The 7,116-nt window shown below is 36.0% G+C and overlaps 1 long non-coding RNA gene across 1 annotated transcript; it reads right to left on the minus strand.

The window, feature by feature from the left end:
* Positions 1-2,574: 2,574 nt before the first annotated feature.
* Positions 2,575-6,595, minus strand: LOC138746066 (uncharacterized). Its single transcript, XR_011346684.1, has 3 exons — positions 6,402-6,595; positions 5,470-5,532; positions 2,575-3,013 (listed from the first exon to the last, which is right to left on the minus strand). It is a non-coding gene; the product is annotated as an uncharacterized lncRNA (long non-coding RNA).
* Positions 6,596-7,116: the final 521 nt, after the last annotated feature.

A 7,116-nucleotide genomic window follows, 5' to 3' on the forward strand; every position in this document is an offset into this window, starting at 1 on the left:
CACCAAACTATAAAACACATAAAGCGCAGCCATAATACAAAATTACATCATTAAGAACATTTTTTATTATCACGTACAGCGTGATTTTAAACCCCATCCCCTAACCCAAGGTATATGATGAAAAAAAAGTACTTTGTTCATGAAATAAAATGACAAATATTAAAATTAGAAAATAATATTATGCCTTGAGAACCCTAATTCAGGAATGGTGCCCACAGTATTTGAAACATGATTCTCATAAGGAGTTTTCACTTTTTTTCCTGAGAGTCATGTAAGACAAGGTACATTTTATATGTGACTCATATTCTGTATTGAATTATATAAAAGCTACATAATTAATTCATATTTAAACAATATGTGCATGTAATATTTCTCTCTCTCAAATAAATTTAAAAGATTTAAAAAGAAAAAAATCTTATACTTGAATTATTAATTGAATGGAGCTTTTCCAAATTTAAACAGGACATGATGTCCCTCGGCCATTGAGCATGAGTGGGCGGGGCAAGATCCTTTCATCTAAACAATATCACACATCTAGCAAAAGAGATGCAGAAGGTGCAGAGTATGACATTTAATTGGAGTTAAAAGAATATCATCCTTTCCTTTTTTGTACTAAAAAGAGCAACTAAATGATTAGGCTCTAAATTTACATTAAGAATTAAAGATAAAGCTTGGAAAACTTCCCTCTAGTATTTTTCAAGGCTAGGAACATGACCAGAACATATGAATTAAAGAAGCCTCCTCTCTCTTACATTTATCACAACAAGAATTTACATCTGAATAGATAGGAAATAATTTAACTTTAAACATATGGGCACAACATTAGTTGTGTACTATGTACTATTTTAAATTGTAACAAAGAATGATGGGCACATAAAGATGTGTGATATTAACCATCTTAAAAATTATATCCCAGACTTTGTTGTAAATGAGAGGCTTAAATCATGCTCCTAGGCATTTTTAATTTTAACTAGAGAGGCATGTCTTAAACCCACCAACTTATCATAAATAATGGATATTAAACCTATGTGAGAATGTTGTAGCCTAAATAACACATCAACAATGTTCACATCAGGGGCCCGAGGAAAATCCAGTATCTAAGATTTAAGAAAATGTCTGATTCACAAATATCTGAAAAAAATGAGTATTTGGTAAATTGAACTTTCCAAAAAGCAGTTGAAATTATGCAAAATTGTTATCAATGAAAAGTGCTTTGAAACATTCCTTTCCTAATCTAAACCATTCACAAAAAAGCAAGATCTTGCAAGGAAGGTTGAACAAGATGATTGGTCAACATAGGGCTTGAAAGAGAAAACCATGAAGCCTAAAATCTTTTCTGAACTGCACCTAAACTCTATTCAAAGAAAAGGGAAATGAGATCCAAAATGTGCTGGAAGGGAATTTTTTTAATAGAGTTCAACTCCATTGCTACCCATTCTGGACAGTCTACTCAATTATGAAAATGTAACCAAAACATAAAGTTGAGTATGTTGACCACCCACTATTAAAATCTGAAATTAGGTAGAGCCACGCCCCTGTTCCTTTTAGGTTTTTGAAGATGAATTTTGTTTCGATGAGGGTGCTTACCTTTCCATGTATAAGACAAAATAATTGAATTAGGTAAGTCCAAAAATGATTTGGGAATGAAAATTCATACAGACTGAAAAAAGTATAAAAATATAGGTAAGATATTAATTTTAATAGTATTAATATGTCTGACCAGAGATATTGTGTTAAAGAATGTTTCACGTTTTAATAATGTCAGAAAATTTTCTTTAGAAAGGTACTTACAATTCTTTGTAACTGTAATACTGAGATATTTAAATGTGTTTCCCACAATCTTTAAAGGGTCATTGGTGTACAGAGATATTGGTGTGTTCAAAGGGAAAAGTTAACTTTTATGTAGATTTTTCTATACCCTGAAAATTTACTAAATTGGGCACATATTGACAATGTTGAGGGTAAAGAAGTGTCAGGGTTTAATAAATAGAGCAGAAGATTATCTGCATTAAGGGAATCTTTATGTTCCATTTCCTTTCTATAAATCCTAGAAAAGTCCCCATGCTCTCGAAATGCAATCGCTAATGGCTCCAAGACCAAATGAAAAAGTAATGGGCTGAGAGGACATCCTTGACGGGTTCCCAATCGGAGAGAGAAAGGTTGTGGATGTTGAAAATTAGTGAGAATTGAATCCATAGGGCATGAATACAATAATTTAATCCAAGAAATAAAACCTGCTCCAAAATTGAATTTTTCTCAAATCATAAATAAATATGTACATTCAACTCAATCGAATGCTTTCTTTGCATCAAGGGAGAGAACACATTCATGAACCACAAACAATGATTAATTCTATTATGACTACAATCAATACAATGATTTCTTTTAAAAGTTTCTCATGTATTTCTTCTCCTAAAGATTAAATAATTCAAGAAATTTAATATAAAGAAAAATACTAAAGTAAAATTTGTACTAATACTACTGAAAGAGAAAAGAATATGCATTTCTTAGTATTCTTCTCATAAGAATTTAATAATGCAATGGATTTTATAAAGAGAAGAAAGAAAAACATGCATGAATACAACCTATAAAGTTTATTATCCCAGAAAAAAATCAAAATAAAAAGATAAAAATTACTCAGGCAAAAAGAACCAACCAGTCCTCGATCAACAAATGTTATGTAATAAATGTTGAAAACATTAAGAATAATAAAAGTCAATCATCTTTAATCCTCGTAGAAGTTCCTGCTGGGCATGATGTACTCCGAGCCTCTTCAACGGAACATGCATCTTCTTCTGATCAGTTGAGATGCGCAGGACACAGCAGGGAAGGTTTAAAACCATGTTTGTACAGTTCTGACATTACTCCTCTGTATTTCATGACTTAATGACTTTGGGTCAGTAATCTTCGACAATTCTGATATGTTGGCTGTAATATTCAAGTGTCCCCCTTCAATGGGCTTCACGGATCAAAGACTCCTTTATTTGATAATGACGTAGTCGAATAATTGTGACTAGGGCAAGTTCAAAAAGGTTATCGAGATGTTTGATGAACACTCTTTGCCAAAGAATAATGAAACATTTGAGACGTACATCTTTCACTCTCACACACACAGCTTTGAGAGAGAGCTTTGATACGGTTTTAATGGACTTGAAATCAAGAGTATGCAATTTTGGATTGCTGCAAGATTCAATGATCCATGATCAAATAGTGTTCGGGATTATTGAAAAGAAGGTGAGAGAGCGGTTGCTGCGAGGGACATTACCTTAGCTGGAGCTGTGAAGATCCACCATGCCAGTGATTTCGCTTTGCAGCACACGAAAAAAGTTTGGTGATAGTGCAAAAGCCAGTGAAAATGAAGGTATAGCCAGAGCCACAATGTTTGTCCACAACACACAAACAAAAAATAAAATATAGGAAACAGCAAAAAGATAGAGGGACACTCATTTTATAAATGATGTAGTTCTCAACATGGACCAAAAACTGTCCCACCTATGGAAAATTCTGTAGTAAATGAAAAGGGCAGAATCACTATGTTTTTTCAAAGGGAAACAAGAGAAGTGAAAGTGTGCACACTATAAAATACACTATAGAAGTAACTGCTTTCAGTGAAGTACTTTTCATTGGCATAGTAGTGCAGAAAGACTATAAACCAACAGCCAAGTGTAAATAGAGTTGAGCAGGACACGTGGACTTTACATACAGGGTCTCATTACATACAAATTGAACAAATACTCCTTTCAAGCTGGACACGGGCAAAGGTCAATTTGATCTGTGAGTGCAACATTAGGGCAATGAAGATAAAGCCATGCATCCATGCAAATTCTGTACAGCTCAAAGCCTACAATAGGCAGATCATCGACACGAAAGGTACATGTAAACTCAAGGTGAAAATTAAAGATAAAGCGCACCACCTAAGGTGCACAGTCACCCCACATGGACATGAAATACTGCTGGGTGATAAAGCATATGAAAACTTAAGCCTAGTCAAGAGGGTGCACTCACCAAGGAAACCTATTGTATTAGCTATTGCATTATCCTGAACAACGAGAGTGAAGCACATAATGAGAGTTCCACAGAGACAGATGTGAATATCCATGTGAATCTGATCACTGAATTTCTTCCCATATCTGATATGAAATCCAAGAAGATCACAACTGAAACAGAAAAGGACACAATTCTACAGAATCTGAATGAAGGATGGCCTAGAGGTGAATGTCAGCCATACTACAACTTCAGAAATTCCAACACTTGGGACAAAAATGCTACTCTTCTAGAGGAAGTAAATCCAAGATCACACACTGTCAGAACAGAGGATTTTCAAATACTGGGAACGAATCAAAAGATGAAAACGCAAATGACACGGCAGGAACAGACAAATGCAGAAGATCCAGTCTGCATAGCAACAGAGGAATCACCACCAGTGCGAGACAGTAGTGGACCAACAGAACCGACACAAGTGCCAGTGTAAAGAAGATCCCAGCATATTACCAAAGCACTTGACAGGCTGAATCTCGAAAAGAAAATGAACTGCACACATAAAAAGTTTGTGCTTCTGATGTTGTGTTGAACTTTAAATTGAAATAAATACTGTATTAGTGTGTCATGCTGTTAGATTAAAGATCTCAAGGAAAGGGGATGTAATGTAGTGATCCTCCTGCCCAGCAGAGGGAGTCAAAGACTAGTTTGTGACAGCTTCAGTTGGATTCAAGAGGGAGGCCTCCACATGATCTTGTGGACTTTAGCTAATAAAGTATAGTTGTTTTAAAAGAGCCCACGTTACTTTATTACAATAAAATAAACATCACAGCGAGATGTCAATGGCAAAACCTCAGCTGCTTCATTCCCAGCAAGCAGGAAAGCTGCAAAATTGATTAAATATGTGAATTTGTAAATAGAGAGATCATTTATTATGATGAAAGAATAATCAACATTGACCCAATAAGTCATCTGGGAAAGTCTGGTGTTACTTTTGTGTTTAAGATTGTTTTTGACTTGAGTATGTAAGCACATGTGGTAATGTCAGGTCACCAGGGTGTCTATTGTACAGAGAGTGAATATGCTATTGTATTTGAAACCACACCATTTAGTTATACAGAGAGTCATTTAACAGTAATAAAAAAGGTGGTTGCCCACATATCTCCCACATGTTGGATAATTCACAATGAATTAGAACTTGGTGTTGCTTTCACTTATGTTTGGATCAATTAAATGCTATTATTATGATAATGGAGGCTTACTGTGAGCTAATTTACCTCTGCATTTCACACACACTAATAATGACTACATTTTAAAAGTACTTAATTGGCTGCAAAATTGTTTGGCTCCAGTTATGGCCATGAAACACGGCAAAGTGTTGATGTTAAAGTTTACCAATTTAATTTTGAGGAGGTTATTGTTCTGTCAACATAGATTTTGGCAAGATTTCATGATGTAACACTCTCTGGAAACAGAAATGATAATCCTCACCAGATGTTGTGAGACTTCAGATTACAGACTTCAGACAATAGAACATCACAATCCTCCGTGGTGCTGTTCAAAAGATCAAAGCAATGAAATAAAATATGTAATTTGATATATTTCCAAACTCAGTCGACTGTTCTGAGGACAATATAGCAGTTAAATGTTCTAAGGAGCAGTGTACGTGTCACCTTACAGATGATGTAACATTGTCGATAGATAGCTTCCAAAGCCATTCAAACCCTAAAAATAGGGTTGTATTTTAAAATGTCGATAACTGAATAATTGAGCGCAATTTGAAAGCTGTATAGTGAATGCATTTTGAAAGTAAATTGCTTAATTGAATATTGTTGCCAAATGGCCATCTAATTCAGCTATCATAGGGGTCCCCAAACTTTTAGACCATCAACCCCCTTCATGGAATACTTGATCCCTCATTGACACCCAAGCAAGGGATCCGAGCACTGGACTGGACTGGTGTGGGGGTGGTGGGATGTGTGTGTGGTGGTGGCACTGGATGGGGGGGCTGGGGGGTTGCAGTGTTGGACAGGATGGGGGCTATCAAAGGTAAAAATAACACATACATCTTTCTTATACGCTGAGCCTTCTGATCATTCTCACCTTAGTCAAAGCCAAATACAACATGCGCCACCAAGGCCCTCTCGTGACATGGGTGCTATTTTCCATTGATCTACCCCGTAAAAGTTCTATTGACACCTGCCCCCTGCCATTATCAATCCCCTGGCATTTATTGAACCCTTGGATAATCCGATTGACACAAAGGGATTGATATTGACCACTTTGAAGACCCTTGAGCTATCAGGTTTCAGGTTTCAGTGAAAAAGGCTTGCATAATATTTTGGACAAAAACACATTTTCACTTTATTTGAAATAAAGCTTTTCAGGGTCATAAAATTGATCCCAGCATGAAGCAAACTCACCTCAATGGGAAGTGGTATCAAGCCTGTCCTGTATTCCACAAAAAATGAATAATTCTTCCTTGTGCTTATTTCCCAAGTCTTGTTGTCAGGTCATGCACGACATCTTAATGTTCTTGCAGTGACACCATATGATTTTGACCTTCTTCACTGCACCAAAAAAATGTTGCTTATCTTCTGAAGATTCAACCAGATAATCACACTGCACCAAAAAAATGTTGCTTATCTTTTAAAACAACTATACTTTATTAGCTAAAGTCCACAAGATCATGTGGAGGCCTCCCTCTTGAATCCAACTGAAGCTGTCACAAACTAGTCTTTGACTCCCTCTGCTGGGCAGGAGGATCACTACATTACATCCCCTTTCCTTGAGATCTTTAATCTAACAACCAGATAATCACACTGTTCCTAAAAACCGATAGATAGCTGCCTTTTTATCATTTTACTTACCTGTGTGAACATGACCAACTCAGTATGGGGGTGGGGGTACTTACTTTCCAAGGTAGGTAGCATCAGAGCTGATGCACTCCAGTGTAAATGTCGCACTGAACTGGCTTTTCTTGTGAATGCTCCGACCCAGCTTCAAGCATGGTTCGTTGATACACCAATGCAGCTCGAGAGAGCCAGCAATTGTATTATATTTCCTAATAATTTGTGTTAATATAAAAAGAGCATTACCAGGCCTATTTGTAACTCAAAATCCCAATGATTTCTGACA

The sequence above is a fragment of the Narcine bancroftii genome, chromosome 11 (genome assembly GCF_036971445.1).
Source record: "Narcine bancroftii isolate sNarBan1 chromosome 11, sNarBan1.hap1, whole genome shotgun sequence".
NCBI classification, from domain to species: domain Eukaryota; kingdom Metazoa; phylum Chordata; class Chondrichthyes; order Torpediniformes; family Narcinidae; genus Narcine; species Narcine bancroftii.